Below are 19729 nucleotides of genomic sequence, written 5' to 3'. Positions count from 1 at the left end.
GCTTACTAAAGGGAAAAGGCAATATCCTGTAAGTAAATATGTAAGTGTTTACATAATAAAAATATGGAATGTTAGTCCATATATATAAAAGTCTAAAACTAAAGAGGTCAACCAGATTGCTTGCAGGAATGTGATCAGACTAGAGACGCTAAAGATGACGTATACAATAAGTATGTAAGCTAAGTTGACATGCCGTCATCTGTGGTCATTCATTTGTTTTGAAACAGTCCAAGCTCCCTGCTTGAGACAACTACCCCGACCTATTATTCAAACGGCCTACGTGATCTGTAGCGTGTCTCATTCGATTGTGTGTTCGTATGAAACTATGTCATTGTATGTATGTTCATATGTTCGAACTACTGTCTGTTCTCTAACTTGTAACAGAGATGGTAGACAGGCAGAAGAGAGTTAGTGATCGTCATTAGAAGACTGTACCTCTTTACCTAAGCTTTTATCATGTAGAGGAATAGGATTAGCCATCATCATTGGCAGAAGCGATCAAGCTATCGTCATAGAAGACTTGTACGATCATATCTGATCTTCATCATGTAAAACTTCAGAAGAATATACTATTTTTATACCTTGTGTTTTCTACAAGAACCTCACCGAACCATGAGTTTAACACATCGTCGTAAAGATAATACCGACTTCGTAAGTGATCTACAAAACCCCAGACACTCCATTGAAGATGGAAGTGCAATACCAACCGACTTAGCGTATAGATTATCGCTAGTCTAACATTACCTCATAGGGCGCCTTATCATACAGGCACGAGCCCTAATATTTGGTGGCCAGCGGACCAGAAGAACTCTACAACGTCCTACGAAGATAAACCAGAATAATAAATCATGTATCATAAGAAATCAACGACGACGGAAGCAGCAGATTCTTCAAGCAACATAGTATCATCGTTAGTGAGCGACTTCAGAAAACAATAAGAACTCTTCAACGACGACGAAAGCAACAGATTCTTCAAGCAACTTAGTATCAATTGTTTAGTGAATAACTTCAAGAAACAAACCGACGTGTCCTTTTTTCCTACGACAACGCAAGCTTCGTCTCTCATTAGAATCATTCAGAAAACATCGTTAGTGAGCGTTTTCCGGCACTCCAAGAAACAAACCGAACGCGTCTGCAGCATCGGATCTTTCAAGGGCTCGAATCATCGAAACAACGCGCACGGGGGGGAAAACTGAAGCCAAACCAGGTCGTCCGCTAAATAGAGAAGGAGGACAAGGCCGTGTGTCGTTATCGAACACCGTGACTTCCCCCACAAAAGCAAGCTAAGTACAATTTTTTATTCATTTGGAGTAACTTGAGTGTTTCCTTTGCAGGTCGAATTTCGTTATTCCTGTGGCTGAAGTTACGAGACATTCTTAACTCTTACTTTTTTACAGAAATTATCTATATCATTGAGATTTCGCTACTGCGAGTTTTTTATCTTTGAGTGTCTGTTTCCAGAAGTTCTACTGAAATATCATAATCATATACTATGTTAACTTTATCATTTTTGGTGATTATTAATCCCTTACGTAACAAATCATATTAAACAGTGAATATGCGTTTACGCAGTGGACGTCTGTATTTATACAGATGCATGGATAGGGTCGTTAAGCACCGTAGTGATTAGAAAACACACAAAAAAAACAAGTGGAACACCCGTACAAATCTATATAAATTAGAGGTAACACTATTTTCGGGTCATGACAATAAATGCTCCTTTGCAAGTCCGATCGCAGTTTTAGCCTTGAGTTTTTTGAGTTATATAAAATATCGAACCTCAATGACTCAACTCAACTTTAAAATATGGCTGGATTGCAAGGAATAACATGTCTGTAAAAAACTTTCATCAGGCTAAATGCGCTGACCAGGATCCCTCACTATTTCAAATTTTAGCAAAGAATGAAGTACAAACAGTTAAAATTGTATGCAGTAGTGATAACTTGTCTTATTAGTAATCGCTCAGTTCCTAATAGTTCATCATTCATTGCTTTATACGTAACCAGCAACATAATGCTAAAAACACACAATACGTTGCCGATGGTATAAAGAGAAGGATCCTAATTATTACAAAAGAATAGAACAGTAGCCTTTCAGAATCAAACAAGCAACTCGGTTACTGTGTCACTAGTCAAGCGGTCAAGGTTAGTCAAAAACTGCCGAAGTGTTCAAAACATAGCAAATTCCACACAATAAGCGACTCTAGCAGAGTGGGGAAAAGCGATGTTGGTTCATACCAATATCTTTTTGAACTAAAAAGGATTTTTCCTATGCATCACACGACAGTATCAAGTAATCAGAGCAGGTTCTAGTAATTTTAATACATTAAGTTATAATAAATACTGGTGGATTAAGCCCAACTGTACGCGCCGTAAAAATTAGAATATCTTGTTTTATTTCTTTAATACACGTAATATCTTGTATTTACGGACTCACCGTCTGTTGTTCGAACTTCCCTAATGAGAAGTCCGGATAAGCGAGCGCTTACAGATACCTCTATAGTTATAAAAAACATTGATCTGTATGTAGTGTAATTGTAAGAATCCATCTAGGTATACAAAATATTATCTTACATCCTGCAAAATAAGGCGTGTTTATCAAAGGAAATCCTATAAACCTTCAAACATAGTAAAATCCGTTTGAACAAAAATGAGACAGTTAATCAAATAATAACTTATATAAAGGAACTATACATTTGTCTCATAAATCGTAACATTGTTCAAATGACCCAACAGAATTCTCCCACAACCACAGTCGTACTTTGCACGCAAAATCTCGAGAAGCATGCACCCTCGAATGCCTTAGTGCGTGTAAAAAGACTTTGCTGGGAAATGAAATTTTAATCCTTCCCGACACTCTGAAATATAACGATTTCCGCGAACAAAGCCCTAAAAGTATACATATCGTGGATACAGAAGTTATAAATATCGCATTTTTTATTGTTGCTAATTTTAATTCACGCCCAACCAGTCGTGGATGAATCTCTCTGATAATCATCTAAAGTAATATCCGTAAAGTCATTCAAGCAGAGGTGATTCAGCAGAAATTTTTTTTTTTTTATCTTTCACCTGAATACCAGGAAGTTTCTCCACTAGCGAGTGATCTCTGGGAGAAAAACGGATGTCATTGAAAACAAAATACGGTCTAAGGACAAACATAAAGCTATATACGTACCTTCGTGTAGAACCCCAATGAAATTTCAAAATAGAAATAAATGACGAAGTTGAAAAATGTTAGTAATAGGAGTCATTAGGAAATCAAATAGCCCATATAATTTTTCCCTCAAACGTCATGCCATAAAAGATCGGACTTGGCGTATCTGCGCAGATTACTGTCGCTTAAACAAGGAAACGACTCCCGATAGTTTCCAGTGCCATGTACCGACGACATCTTATCTCTGTTAGGTTAGAATAAATTTTTTTTCACCTACTTGGACTTACTTAAAGGCTTTTACCTGATACCATTACCTAAGTGATTGTACCTCATATACCGTTTTCAGCACACTCAGGGGACATTATCAATTTTTACGTATGCCTCCGGCTTACGTTGCACCCCAATTATAATATAGTGTTTGGAGACTTTTAAGGGATAACCTACATGCCTATATGGATGATCTTGTAATCTTTTCTAATACCTTAGAAGTACATTCACATAAAGTAGAGCTAGTGCTACAGAGACAAAGACAAATAATCTCAGAGTAACATATCTAAATGAGAGTTTTTTAAACCGAACATGTTTATCTAGGTTTTATGTGTCTGGTCAAGGTCTTAAAAGTAGTCCATGGTAAGGTGTCGGCTATTCATAACTTCCGGTACTTATTAACGTAAAAGGGGGATACAGCACTTTTGCGCTGTAGTGGGTATTACAATCGTATGTAAATATGTAACTCTTCAATCATGACAGCTCCTTTAACAGATCTTACGAAGAAGAGCGTAGATTTATTATGGTCTGAAAAGCATCAACAGGCGTTCGATATCTTAAAAGCGGAAAATGCAGCTTACCTAACTTAAAATCCCTGATTTAAATAAGGAATTTTTTTTTTATTGCAACAGACGAACCTCAGACAAGGGGTAAGAGGGATACTACTTCAGTAATATGATAAACAGTTCTTCCCTATAGCTTTTTATTCACGTAAACTAAAGCCCTCTGAAAGTAAATATGCAGTAATAGGCAAGGAAGGGCTAGGTATCTTTAACACTAGTACATTTTAAGTTCATAATCTATGGCTATCCTGATAAAGTCCTTACTGAACATGAGTCCTTTACCGAGTTTTTCAAAGGCTTTAATCACAGTCCAAAAGGAACTCGATGACAAATGATCATTCAGGTCTTTGGAGCCAAGATAAGATATCTACCTGGGAAAGCAATTATCATAGCTGACGCATTATCCGAAAATCCGCACCATACTGCAAAGAACCATTAATTAGACTAAAAAATATAGAAACATCCGTACCTATTGTTAAAACCGTATCTAAACAAGAAAATTCCTTAACACCCAAGAGATCGCGAGCATTGAATAATCTGGGTCGGAGCGCAGAACTGTTACAAACTGAACAAAAGCAAGCGTCAACAGACATAACCCAAACAATAAACACTTCGAAACGGCAAACAGGGTCAGCGGCTAAGCAAAAACAATACACACTTCGAGCAGAAACCCTAAAGCAATAGTATACTAAGGTATGTGTATCAGAATAATGTAATCCAAATGTAGTATTATATGTAGGTCCGTGACGAGGAAAACCCGAAGAACACAGCAGATGACTAACGACCAGGTAGTAATAATAATCTCTTTCATACCAATCGTCATAAACTGGTTGCATTCCGTCATCCAGGGTTCCATAGTATGTCACAGAAAGCCAAATCACTCTTTTACTCGGCCTACAATGCTTACAGATATAAAAAGCACATAACTAATTGTAACACGTGTCATGAAACAAGGGATACACTAAAGGACACCTGTCAGTTTAGGAGCCTATCCTGTGCCAAATCAATCCTTGAAAGAATATACGTAGAATTATTAACAGAATTACGAGTCTGACAGAGGGATAAACACTTCTTAGTGTTAATAGTTCCTTGACACGTTATATAGAATTAATAGCACTAAAAACATACACCGCAATTGAGTGCGTTACGAATATTTATGAGTGCTAAATCAGTAAATATGGAATTCAACACATAATAATCTGTGACTCGGGTGGTGTAAATCAATAATAATCTCCTTAACACGTTGTGTGAATTCCTTTCCATTAAGAAAACCAATAATATTATTTGATCACCCAGAGTCAATCGGTTTGGTAGAATAACGGATAATTAAATAGGAAGTGTCAATGTCTTACGAGTTACAACTCGTGATGTTGGATCCGGACTGGATTATAGCGGTTTCTCGCGGTTTTAAATACCTTTATCATTTATATCTGTATCTATAGAATTGATGCCGCAAGTAGCCTTATACGGTACGCCGCTAGAACACTTTTCCACATATTCAAGCCAACCATTAATTTATCAAATATATATAAAAAATATATATAAATAAATAAATATAAAAAAATAAGATAAATATGGATACAAGTGGAGTCAATATAATACACTCCGTAAGAAGTCGGAAGGGTTACAAATTATAAATAAAAAAGGAATCACGATAAAATCAATAAGCAAAACGTAACCATAGATAATTAAATATCCAAATATATATGCGTAAAGATTTGAACTCTAACTTAACGCTTTAGTAATGACAAATAAGCTAAAAGTTCAAACACATATCCAAAATCTACTGACATATTGTCTGTCCCGGTGATTTATATTCGTAGTCAATGAAAAAAAAAAAAAAAAAAAAAAATAAATAAATAAATAAATAAATAAACTAATAATAAATAAAATAAATAAAATAAAATAAGAAGAGATTTTAAAGTCAGGAAGTCTAGAAGTGAAAATGTTATCTATGGAATAATCCTATATGAATCTTATACAGGCTAATAATATATATAGAATTTTGTATGGAAACCTTTTTCATATAGTTTGAATAAGGAATATTTATTTAACATAATGCCAACATGAAACTAATATATTGTTTCAATTTTGGTACTGTTGTTTTTTTTTTTTTTGTTTTTTTTTGACATTCTTCTCATGCGGGTGGAGAATTAAAACACTAAAATCTCATTTGAAAATACTAAAGTCGTATCTCTTACAGCAAGTAACGTAACTCTTAGCTGGCTGAGAGCAATCTCCTGCCAAGTGACGACGTCATCATTGCCGTATCAGCATTTGTTCCTTTTAACCTCAATAATCTGCTTACACAGGCTTCATCTGTGTGTCGTCTCTGCTTGCAAAAGCAGATTGACTGGAGAAAGGAATGCTTAGTTCATGAACTTCACATGTGGTTCATAGGTCATTATGACAGGCCACATAACATATTCTTATCCGTGTGTGTAATGCAATTAGTTAAGGACTTGTAATCATTTTAAAATTAATGAACAATATAAGCAAATAGAATTTCTATAACAGCAAAATGAATTAATTTTTTTTCTGAACCTCATAGACAATTAGAGTCAATAATTCAGCTTATGACATGGGTAAACCGACATTTAGAATTATCAAGTTGTGGATAAGAAATATTTACTTGCAACATTAGCCTATTACAATTCAAGTAAATCACATTCATGGGAAAATGTCACATTTTCTTGAAAACCCAAAGTTTATATAGAAATTAGTTACATAGTGGTTTTTTTTTCGTTGCATCTCCTACCTATTAATAATGTTTTAAAAGTTAACCTCAGAGGATGCGCACGAGAAAATTGAATATGAAACTTTGTTAGGGCACATAGGATCATGATTAATCTTCTCTTTGACTCTTATGTTGCCTGGCAATCTTACAATTAGCTCCGTTTCACTTCTTTGTCTAGTAACTTACTACCAGTAATATCGAATTTTCTTTGAGATTCGTAATGATATCTATTTATTTTTTTATATTCTGGATATTTTTACAAGTCATCAAAGACATGGATAGGTTCAACTCATTGTTAATGCCATGGATAAAAAAGTTTGTACAGCGGACTCTTTTGAATTCCGAAATATCAGCGAATTCATGTGGGTTAAGTCTGGTCTAAATGGCTCTCTCCCCTCCCCTGTATTTGGATGTCGTCTGAATTTACTTTGCCCTTGTGACAAGTATAATTTCACTTGCAGGCTGATTAATGGAACCTGGTTACAGTATCCTGCAGTACGAGAGTTTCACATAGCAACTTCAAAAAAATCGTTCGTCGCAGCGGACGACTACAGTCAAGTAAAACAACCGCCTACAATGTGAAAGGAATTTCATGGACTTCTTCGACCGACACCGTATCTCGTCGTTAATCTCGTTTTAATGCGGAACGCTCCAGCGGCTGTCGGAATTCGACTACAAAAAAGGGACATACTTCCGACAATTACGACCCGAAGGATATTCAACTCTACTTTGCTGGCGAAGGACTCGGTGCTGGGTATGTTTTTTTTTATTCATCGCGAACGTAATCGTGTAGCTTAGGATGCAGAGAATAAGTATGAGCGCAAAAATAGAACGTTGGACCCGCCCAGGCAAATTTTCCCCTTGTTTTAACCATTGAAAAAGGCCGTTTCAATTGGCTATAGGTGGTTGTCTGGAACTGTGTAATGGACGAAAAGTTGTTCGAAAGCTAGTTAAAAGTGAAGTAGTATAACCTCGGTCATGTATCCTATATATATGAAGTGTCATGTATCCTATATATATAAAGTATCATGTATCCTATATATAAGTGATCATAAATAACAGAGTCGAAATATATCTTTGCGTGTACGCAATAGGAATCTCTTATATAAATGATCATAAATAACTGAATCTAAATATATCTTTGCGTGTACGCAATAGGAATCTATTTAAAGTGCACATAATATTAATCATAATTTATATGAATCCATATACATATGTATAAACAAATCAGGTAGCCTATAACTGTACCTATCAATCCGTTACCTTTTATCTTACCAATATCTGCAGTTATTTATGAGTTAGTATATGAATTAATGAATCAGATATATAACATTTAGCATGAAAATCAACGAATCAATCAGAATAAACATTAATAATGTTATCAATTCATATATGAAAATTTTTATCAATTAAAATATGATTTTTATCATGTTAATCTCATTCTATGCAATTATCAGAGTACATTAGTATTTCTGTAGCATAAGTATCTTAAAGAGATGAAGTGAAAACTGTATCATTATATATCATGTGATCACTATTATTTACCATATCATTGTTTTATATTTTATTACTTGTATCAATTCATGTACACCATGAATTTTTATTTACTTATATATATATATATCACATAGTGTCTGTATCACACTCCTATAAGTCAAATGCAAGTCAAGTTTGAGTAATATTCAGTAGTTGGTTTTGGTAGCTGACGCGAGCTAATGTAAGTGTTTACATAATAAAAATATGGAATGTTAGTCCATATTATAAAAGTCTAAAACTAAAGAGGTCAACCAGATTGCTTGCAGGAATGTGATCAGACTAGAGACGCTAAAGATGACGTATACAATAAGTATGTAAGCTAAGTTGACATGCCGTCATCTGTGGTCATTCATTTGTTTTGAAAACAGTCCAAGCTCCCTGCTTGAGACAACTACCCCGACCTATTATTCAAACGGCCTACGTGATCTGTAGCGTGTCTCATTCGATTGTTGTGTTCGTATGAAACTATGTCATTGTATGTATGTTCATATGTTCGAACTACTGTCTGTTCCTTCATAACTTGTAACAGAGATGGTAGACAGGCAGAAGAGAGTTAGTGATCGTCATTAGAAGACTGTACGACTCATATCCTGATCTTCATCATGTAAAACTGTCAGAAGAACTATACTATTTTTATACCTTGTAAAAGTTTTCTACAAGAAGAACCTCACCGAACCATGAGTTTAACACATCGTCGTAAAGATAATACCGACTTCGTAAAGTGATCTACAAAACCCAGACACTCCATTGAAGATGGAAGTGCAATACTAACCGACTTAGCGTATAGATTATCGCTAGTCTAACATTACCTCATAGGGCGCCTTATCATACAGGCACGAGCCCTAATATTTTGGTGTCATAGAAGACTTGTACGATCATATCTGATCTTCATCATGTAAAACTTCAGAAGAATATACTATTTTTATACCTTGTGTTTTCTACAAGAACCTCACCGAACCATGAGTTTAACACATCGTCGTAAAGATAATACCGACTTCGTAAGTGATCTACAAAACCCCAGACACTCCATTGAAGATGGAAGTGCAATACCAACCGACTTAGCGTATAGATTATCGCTAGTCTAACATTACCTCATAGGGCGCCTTATCATACAAGGCACAAGCCCTAATAAATATGCATAATATATTTACGAATGCTAAGGTGATCCCACTATGTACCTTTGATCACCACGTTATACCAACTCATTAAGCATTCCTTTAATAGTTATAATATGCGTGTCAGTCTTCAAGGAAAACAATTCTTACTTGTTTTTAACGGTACTGGTTCTTGACTCGTTTTTAAAGATATGGGTTGTTGACTTAATTGTAAAGATAACAGGTTAACTTGTGTTTAAGGATACTGGTTGCAGACTCATTTTTAAAGACTGGGGGGGGGGGGGGGGTGGGGGGGGGGGGGGACGTTGTTGACTTAATTTTAAAGATAACAGGTTGTTTTCTTGTTTTTCAAGATATTGGTTATTTACTCGTTTTTAAAGATAAAAGTTGTTGACTTGATTTAAAAGATAACAACTTGTTAACTTGTTTTTAAGGATACTGGTTGTTGACTCTTTTAACAATAGAGGTTTTTTTTAATTAATGTTAAAGATAACAGGTTGTTAACTTGTTTTTGAGGTTACTGGTTAAATCATTTTTAAAGATACAGGATGTTGACTTAATTTTAAAGGAGGTTGCTAATTTGTTTTTAAGGATACTGGTTGTTAACACGTTTTTAAAGATGCGGGCTGTTGACTCTATTTTAAAGATAACAGGTTGTTATATAATATTTATGGCTACTGGTTGTTAACACATTTTCAGGGATACTGGTTGTCGACTTGATTTTAAAGATGCTGGTTGTTGAGTTAATTTTAAAGATGAAAGTTGTTAACTTGATTTTAAGGATACTGGCGGTTACCTCATTTTTAAAGATACAGGTAATTGACTTAATTTTTAAGATAACAAGTTGTCAACTTGTTTTTAAGGATACTGGTTATCTCATCTTTAAATTACAGGATGTTGATAAGTTTTAAGTTAACAGGTTGATAACTTGTTTATAAGATAACAACTTGTTAACTTGTTTTCAAGGATATTGGTTGTTAACTTGTTTTTAAAGATGCAAGTTGTTGAGTTAATTTCAAAGATAATAGGTTGTTAACTTGTAGGGTCGGTATTCTAGTACTTAGAATGCGAGACCTTTATTTCGTAGCCAATATGTTATGCTATTTCTAATTGCGGTGTTGAAACCCAGACCTTTATTTATTAATTAGAGAATAATAATTAAAATTTATCCTACGGGATGTGGTCTATTGACTTATCGAAAAAAGGAGTACTTACTAACCCTCTTACGCCGGGGCCCTAAAAATCAAAACGTCTCCCGTATGCCGGGCCTGGTTTGGAGTGAGCGCGGAAGTGGAAAAAATAATTTTTCTTAAAAAATTTACAGCGCGCGTACTTTTTAAGATTAAGAGTTAATTTTGGCTCCTTTTTTTGTCATTGCCTGAAGTTTAGAATGCAATCATCAGAAATGAAAAAATAATATCATTATCTAATATAAATAATGCGATATATGGTAGCGAAAAAAAAAAAATTCATACATAATTGTATTCAAATCGCGCTGTGCGCCAAACGGTTAGAGGTAACAAGTTACTTTTTTTTTTCGTTGTAATGTGCACTAAATTGCGATCATTTGATATATAACCACATTGTAAAAACGATAAAAGCAACACAGAGAAAATATTATCACAAAATGATGCATGAATTCGTAGTTTTTGCGCGCGGATGTAAAAAAAACAAAATAATTTTTTTAAAAAATTCACCATAAATCGAAAATATTGTTATAGAGACTTGCAATTTGTTTCGAAATGAAGGAAAATGATTGAATATTACGATACTGTAAGAGTTTTAGCTTACAAATGCAGTTTTTTACCATTTCGAACGAGTTAAAGTTGACCGAATGTCGAATTTTTGTTTAAAAGTTTTTTTTATATGCAAATATAAAAATATGAGAAATGCTACAACCTTCCAATAATTTTTGTTATATTGTGCATGTTTTTGCGCACATTTTCATATATAAAACTTTAAAAAAAAGCGTAATATGAAAAGGCTCAAATATTAGGAGAATGTGACCTACGCGTTTCCGAGATTTTCGGCCGAGAATCGGCGCGCGGACGGAATAAAAATATTTTTTTCTTTTTCAAATATTCACCATAAATCGAGATATTGTTCTAGAGACTTGCAATATGTTTTAAATGAAGATAAATGATTGAATATTACTAGACTGTAAGATTTATATGTTATAAATGCGTTTTTTTGTTTTCCCATTTTCTTTTGGTTGAGTCAAAGTTGACCGATCGTAGTTTTTTTTCGTACTTATCGTACTTTATATGCAAATATATAAAAAAAAAAAAAGAGAAATGCTACAAACCTTACCAATAATAATTTTTGTATATTGTGCATGTTTTTGCGCACATTTTCATATATAAACCTTTAAAAAGCGTAATATGAAAAGGCACAAATATTAGGAGAATGTGACCTACGCGTTCCGAGATTTTCGGCCGAGAATCGGCGCGCGGACGGAATAAAAATATTTTTTCAAATATCACCATAAATCGAGATATTGTTCTAGAGACTTGCAATATGTTTTGTAAAATGAAGATAAATGATTGAATATTACTAGACTGTAAGATTTATATGTTATAAATGCGTTTTTTTTTTTACCTTTTCGGTTGAGTCAAAGTTGACCCGATCGTAGTTTTTTCGTACTTATCGTACTTTATATGCAAATATAAAAAAAATGAGAAATGCTACAACCTTCCAATAATTTTTGTTATATTGTGCATGTTTTTGCGCACATTTTCATATATAAAACTTTAAAAAAAGCGTAATATGAAAAGGCACAAATATTAGGAGAATGTGACCTACGCGTTCCGAGATTTTCGGCCGAGAATCGGCGCGCGGACGGAATAAAAATATTTTTTTCAAATATTCACCATAAATCGAGATATTGTTGTAGAGACTTGCAATATGTTTTAAAATGAAGATAAATGATTGAATATTACGAGACTGTAAGATTTTTATGTTATAAATGCGTTTTTTGACCTTTTCGGTTGAGTCAAAGTTGACCGATCGTAGTTTTTTTCGTACTTATCGTACTTTATATGCAAATATTTCAAAAATGATAAATGCTACAACCTTCCAATATTTTTTGTTATATTGTGCATGTTTTTGCGCACATTTCCATATATAAAACTATTAAATAAGCGTAATATGAAAAGGCACAAATTTAGGAGAATGTGACCTACGCGTTTCCGAGATTTTCGGCAGAGAATCGGCGCGCGGACGGAATAAAAATATTTTTTTCAAATATTCACCATAAATCGAGATATTGTTCTAGAGACTTGCAATATGTTTTAAAATGAAGATAAATGATTGAATATTACTAGACTGTAAGTAATTTGCTTACCCCCCAAAAAAAATATTTATAATATATATATATATATATATATATATATATATATATATATATATATATATATATATATATATATATATATATATATATATATATATATATATATATACGTATATATATAATATACGTAAAATATATATATTACATTCTTCGATTCTGGTACCAATACATAAATAAAAGGAATGCAGGTGACACTTCTCTTTTCGCATACAATGAATGTCTTATTTTATTTTATTTTTAATATGCACACATTACAGATATATAAAAAAAATTGTAATAAATATAAAAACTAAATATAAAATAAATGCAGAAATACTCACTCGTAATCCTGACTCTTCGTTCTATTCTTGTTTTCTCCCTCCTCCATTGAAGAGTCTTGCATTTTTTCCTCTCGGCATGACGAGGGTACAGGTGGAGGAGGGAGGGACGCGCGCCCTTACGGCCGCGGGATAGGGCGCGGTTCCCGTGCGCCCTCCCTTGACCGCCGCTGAGTCGCACTCCAATACAAGGCCCACACTGTGGTATTTTGCGGTCACACTCCCCGAACCTGCATAGAGCTATCTTGCAGGTGCGACAGAAGAACCGGGTGTCTCTCCTTCTGCCATTCATATGGCACACCCGGCACCGTTTCTGCCTGCGCCCTTCTAGGAGATCCAGTGTGTGATCCCCTGGCATTAGCCGACACGGAGGGTCCACTACCCGACGAGAAGGGGCGCGGGTGGGGGCGTCAGCAGGGGCGGCGGCAGCAGGGGGCGTCAGCAGCAGGGGCGGCGGCAGCCAGGGGCGTCAGCAGCAGGGGCGTCGGCAGAAGGATGACCGAAGTTGGCACCCTCCCGAAGGTCTGCCCTTTCCTCTAGGGTGGGTAGATCTACAGCTCGGGGCAGGGGGGGGCAGACATGGAAGGCCACTCATTGGGATCAAAGTTGATGATGGCTTCCCCGGCTGCCTCAAGGAACCTGTAAGTGGCTCCATCCTCCGTAGATCGGGACCCGTAGTAACCCACAGTAGAGTACGTAGGCATTTTTGGAGGGCCAACTGAAGGATGTATTTGAGGAGCTTCTGTGTCCACCTTCTGGTTTCTCCTGGCGAAGGGATATGGATTGAGTTGATCAAAGAGATCAACTCCCCTCCGATGTGATCAAAGAGATCAACTCCTCCATGTGCCTATTGTAGTGCCCAATGACGGTAGGCGCCTCAACAACGAAACTGCTCATACACAACTCGGCCCTGTCGACGCGTCTTCTTCCGCTGCACGATCTCCTCTTGGACAGGTTCATGGCTCTGTCGTAATCATGGGGGACGAGTCGGACACCCTTCCAACAGATGACGAAGACAAGCTCCCTTCCGCCGCCACTGTGTCTCTCTCTTGCCAGATGTTTGCTGATGGCTAGCGTACCTCTTGAGGGAATTCGGGGCCCCACGCACCAACCGAAGGTACCACTGACGTGAACACCTGCATCATACAGTTTCCTGGGCCAGGGTGGGATACCGATTTTTTTATAATAATTATCCATAAACAGGTGGTATCCTGGTTTTTTTACGGAAAAGGCAAACGATCCCACAAGCTCGAAAACAGTGTCACACGCATCGTGGAGAAGACCCCGGAATACACCGAAAAGTCCACGACGTAGCCAGTGTTGGCTCGGTAATAAAAAAAAATTTCACGCCATATTTCTTCGGCTTCTTGGGGTTATACACTTTGATGCTTAGACGTCTTTGTAAGGCATCATCCCCTCATCTAAAGAAAGGTTCTTTCCAGGAATCACGAGAGTTTTACAGCGTTCACGAATATATTCAACACTGGGCGCACTAAAATGAGGCGATCAGAGTTATTCCGGGGTATGGCCCTTCGGTTGTTTGAAGGCGTTAAAATATCTGTCCAACGCCAGGAAAGTATCACGGGGCATAATGCCGGGCACATAGGGCGTACATAAAAGAAAATTACGCCTCCAATAACATCCTGACGTCGGCAGCAGGAATCAATCCAAAAAAAACGTGGAGCCCCAAAAAATGCGCCATGTCAGAGAGGTCGCAGCCTCGCCAGTGATAAGATAATGTCGTGCGTAGTTCATCACGGCAATAACCTGGCGTAGTCCACCGTCTCTGCTACCAGGTACTCCAGCAATTCCCGCGTAAGGAAAAGCTGAACAAAACCCAGAGCAGTCAGGGGAACAGGTACGGTGAGGCCAGGATTTGCCGAAATAAATGGATGCATTGGTAGGTGGTGTGGGGTCCTCTGTCCACCCATCGTCGCTCTCGGACGACACTAGGCTAGCACGACTATCCGACCTTCTACGTGCCCCTGCGCGCCGCGCGCGCGCGGGCACGAGCGCGGGCACGAGCGCGGGCACGAACCCCCATCACTGGCCCATCTCCCTCACTCAAGCCTTCGCTTTCTGTATCCCCATCATCATCACCAACAAAACTTGATCCTAAATCATCGTCCTCCCCCTCCTCAGATTCCCCCGCCCTCATAAGCACTATAACTACTAAATTCTAGTTCACTTTCGGGATGTGACCCTCGAACGGACATTGGGGGCAAATAATCCTCGTCATCACTATGATCGGGAGTAATGTCCTCGTCACTGGATGACCAAACCGCCATCAAAATGAGGACTTGCCAAATGCTCTCGATCGAGCTCCGATAAATAATCGTCAATGTCTCTTTGTTTGAGCCCCTCCCAAATTCTACGAATGCCCCTAAGGATGGCACGATGTTTCCTTGGGGTTACTAACGGCAAATGAGACACATTCGAAGCACTTTCATCGACACGTGGTCGCACAGAACGGCGTTGAGGACCGAGGTCAGGTTGGGTGCTGGGTCCTTCGCCAGCATCCAAGTCCAAAAATCTTCTCAACAACGATCCCTTCCGACGGGTAAAACGCGCCTTTCGCGTGTCATACGACGGTCAGACATCTCTATGAACGTTCTGTACCAACACAAATGTTCAAAGTCTCGCACAAGCTCAGTCAAACACAGATTGCGGCAAAAAGATCGCTGACGGATGATGCTACGATGATGCTGGCTGGAGCGAGAAGGAAGGATTCCGCGCATCGCACCTTGGGTCACGCTTCAAAACAAAACAGGCCTTGATCCGTGATCTCCCAGCATCCCCCAAGGCGCGTGATTCAAAAGTTTTCGGCTGGTAGGCCTATAAGTATTTTTGTTTTTTCCGCGAAATTTTAAAAAAAACTGTTTGGGGGAGTCGACGTATGGTACGTCCAATCGGCATACGGGAGACATTTTGACTCGACGTTTAATACGTCCAATCGGCGTAAGAGGGCTAAGTGGACACTGAAAATGTAATACTGCATATCTTTTTATTAATTGCGATATTTTCCCAAGGAAACTGCTGAAGTATTTTAATTTTCTGATTTACTCAAGGATATACATCCCGATATATTAGTATGGCACCTTCGGGTGGGGATTCTGGGAGGTACAGCTGACTTAAACGAGTTGATCAGCTTGCTCGTTGCCAACCACCCCAACACAGGAAGGCACTGAGCAAAAATTTATTTCTTTATCTTTTCTTTTCACTAAACGCAGCCATTCCAATATCTCTAACATAAGTGGGATTAAAGAGGTAAAATATCCTAAAGACCAGGGTTTAAAGAGGTAAAATATTCTAAAGACCAAAGAACACTATTTGAGTCACAATATATATTAAAAGCAATTCCATTCTGAGTTTAAAATTTCCTTTAAGACCTTTAAATCTGTAAAAATAAATGCAACACATGATAACCTCCCGCTGCTTTCTACATCACAAAAGACCACTCCAAAGCCGAAGCCAACATCTGACTTTGAGCCATCCATGAAAAATTGCTAGGAGTTATCATGTTGGGAGGAATGATCTAAAAATATTGAGAGCATTGTTTCAATGGACATTTCTGCCTTTGCCGAAATGAAATACCTACAGAAGTTTATCTCTTTAAGGCCTCAGGGGGAGTTAACCGATTCCCTAACTAGTAAAATCTCCATCCTTGTCAAGTTTTATTGCCTGCTTATACGTTTCACTCTAAAAGTGACTGGCTGAGGTTGCGTGGGGTGATTTTCATAAAATTGTCAATTCCTGATGATACAAATGCTATTTAAGCTTTTAGGGAGCCTCTGAAATCTGTACCAGCTCCGAACCAGCTGTCATTGTTGCTGTAGACCCAGAGGCATCTTACCCGCGTCAGCCAGCATGCTCTCAGTGGGAGATGATTTAAATGCTCCTGTACAAAATCTTACTCCATGATGAATTAAATTAAGCATTTTTAGGATATTAGACTTTGCTGGGGTGTACACTTTACACCCCTAAGTTTATTTGGAAGAGACCAAGGATTTGTATAGTCTCAACATATGAGTTCGGTCTGCATCCCATGAAGTGTGAGACAGTTCATGATATTCACTGCATTCAAGTATTGTGCCTCAATATATATCAGATGTGGAAACCAAGTCAGGTTGCTATTAAAAACCAACATAGGAAACATTGTTTCATTAACATATGAACAGATCTGGGTCAGGATGGAATCCTCTTATATGGCAAAAGTGCATAGCTACTGCTTTATTAGCTAAAAACCTAAATCCAATCATTTCAGAGCTGAAGGCGATGTTCAGCCATTGCCCTTCTTGTTACTGCAAAAAGAGAATAAGTTACACCTGGGGGAATTATTTTGGATACCCAATTCATTGCTAAGGGGAACAAGGTTACACTTAGAACACTTCCTAGTGGCACTCCTTCTTGACTGAATATATCTGACATTGTTGCTCGAACATAAACCCAAAATAACCTATTTTTTAGAATACCTTGATAAAAAGAGGCAAATTGCCTCTCAGGGTATAGTCATAACAAACCTTAGAATGTCATATCTCCATGTTGTATCATAAGCCTTCTTAAGATAAAAGAAAACAGTGAAATGATGCTATTTGTTAGCAAAAGCATCTCATATTGAAGATTCCATTCGAACATAACGTCAGTTGTGGAGTGCATATTTCAAAAACCACACTGAGCAGGTAACAGGCATATACCAGATCTGGATCAGGATGGAATCCTCTTAAGCCCTACTCCCACTACAGTTTGCAACTGCTAGAGACCATTGGCGACATCAAAAACCAGTGATCACCAGTGATTGTCTGCAAATTAATTCAAGAAAATGCTTGGCAGTCACATATAGATACACTTCTGTGATCATTGTACGGCAGGTTGTTGGTAGTCGTGAGACAAGTCATTTGTAATTGTATGATGGTTGCAAGATTGTGTGAGATTGTTTACGATTATTGATGAATACCCACAACCTATCACGCAATTACCACTGGCCCGTCATGTGACCATTGCACAAGCACTTACGACTACTAAGACTACCAGCGACTATTGGAGATATTTAAGGATCATAGTACGATTGTCGTACAACGTTTTTTTTATTACTGATGACCTGAAAAAAGACTGATGGTGTTGGGGGTATAAATAAGGACTTGTGAAATGGTTACATTTTGATGGAACCATGGAAGGAGACAAATTAGGCAGCAGTTCTAGACCCTCTTCACTCTTTTTGTCCTGAGATGGTTCACTTTCTTGCATTTCAAGTTGCTGTTGCATGATGATCGCAAGACTTCAAAAGACCAAATGTGGAAAAGATCAGTAGTGACCAGTTGAAGATGATTAGAGACCTTCATAGGACAATTACATGATTATCTAAGACCCTTTGAAGATCACTAGCGAACAGTTTGACCACAAACTGTGCTTGCTCGAAAACCTCTCTACGACTGATATTGGTCGGATGACCTGAAAAGAATACCAATGACTACAGAAGAACCACCGGCGACTACCAGTGACAAGCCGGGCTGGGTGACCTTTTAACGATTGCTAGAGACCAGAGGTCACTAACTGATCTTTAGAGGTCATAAGCTCTAGTAGGACTGGGGGCCTTATACAGCAAAAGTGCATTGTTGAAGGTGACATTCAGCAACTGCCACCCTTACATGTACAACACTACCTTCAGACACGCCTTCTTCGTTGAATACTTCTGACATTGTTACTCCATTACGAACTTGCAGTAGCTTGTTTTTTTTTAAAGCCCTGATAAAAAGTGACACATTGCATATCAGGCTACATTCATAAAGAACCCTTTGACTGCCATTATCTCCATGTTGTATCACAGGCCTACTCCAGATCAAAGAAAAATGTTATGAAGCTGTTTCTTAATAAAAGCTTCATATACTGAAGATTCTATTCGAACTAACACATCAGTTGTAGAGTGCATACTTCTAAAACCACACCAAGCAGGGGACAAATATTTACCAGGTTCCAAGTACCACATCCAACATTTGTTCACTATTTTTCCCATTATCTTATACAGACATGATGTCAGAGCACTGGAACAATAGTCCACTGCCTGGAATGAGTCTTTTCCTGGTTTCACAAATGGAAGTAATCTGAACATCTTGCATAGCTTAAGAAAGCTATGATCTCGAAAAATTTCGTTAATAAAGCTTAATATGAAGATTATCTTTATCATCATTAAAATAGTTTTACCGGACCACTGAGCTGATTATCAGCTCTCATAGGGCGGGCCCAAAGGATTTGTTTTTACTTATATTGTTTTTTTTTCATTAAATTATAATTTTCAAAAACTTTCTAATTGGATTAACTGCCAATGTTGAAGTTTATGACAAAGTTTCTGAAACTTGATAGTTGTTGCTGATTATACTTTCAACATTCATACAATAAATGTATAATTGCCATTATTATTTTACAATTAGAGCATTCAGGAGCAGGATTAAGTGTGTGTTAGACGAGAATGGTGTATTCTGAGATGTGTCAGAACTATGTGTGTATGTCTCCCTCTTGGTATAGCATTTGAAGACATTTAAGTTAGTAACAAATATTAATCCCAAAAATTTGGTGCTTGGCTAACTGGCATACTGTGATTTTTAATTCTATTTTTCTAATCGTTTTTCCATATTTGATTTTTGGTATGAGTTCCAAAACTATGCATTATTTGTTTTAATTTATTGCTTTCAAGT

Source organism: Macrobrachium nipponense, chromosome 15 (assembly GCF_015104395.2).
Source record: "Macrobrachium nipponense isolate FS-2020 chromosome 15, ASM1510439v2, whole genome shotgun sequence".
In the NCBI taxonomy this organism is placed as follows: domain Eukaryota; kingdom Metazoa; phylum Arthropoda; class Malacostraca; order Decapoda; family Palaemonidae; genus Macrobrachium; species Macrobrachium nipponense.
The sequence above is the reverse complement of the archived record's forward strand: the minus strand, read 5'-3'. Positions refer to the sequence as shown.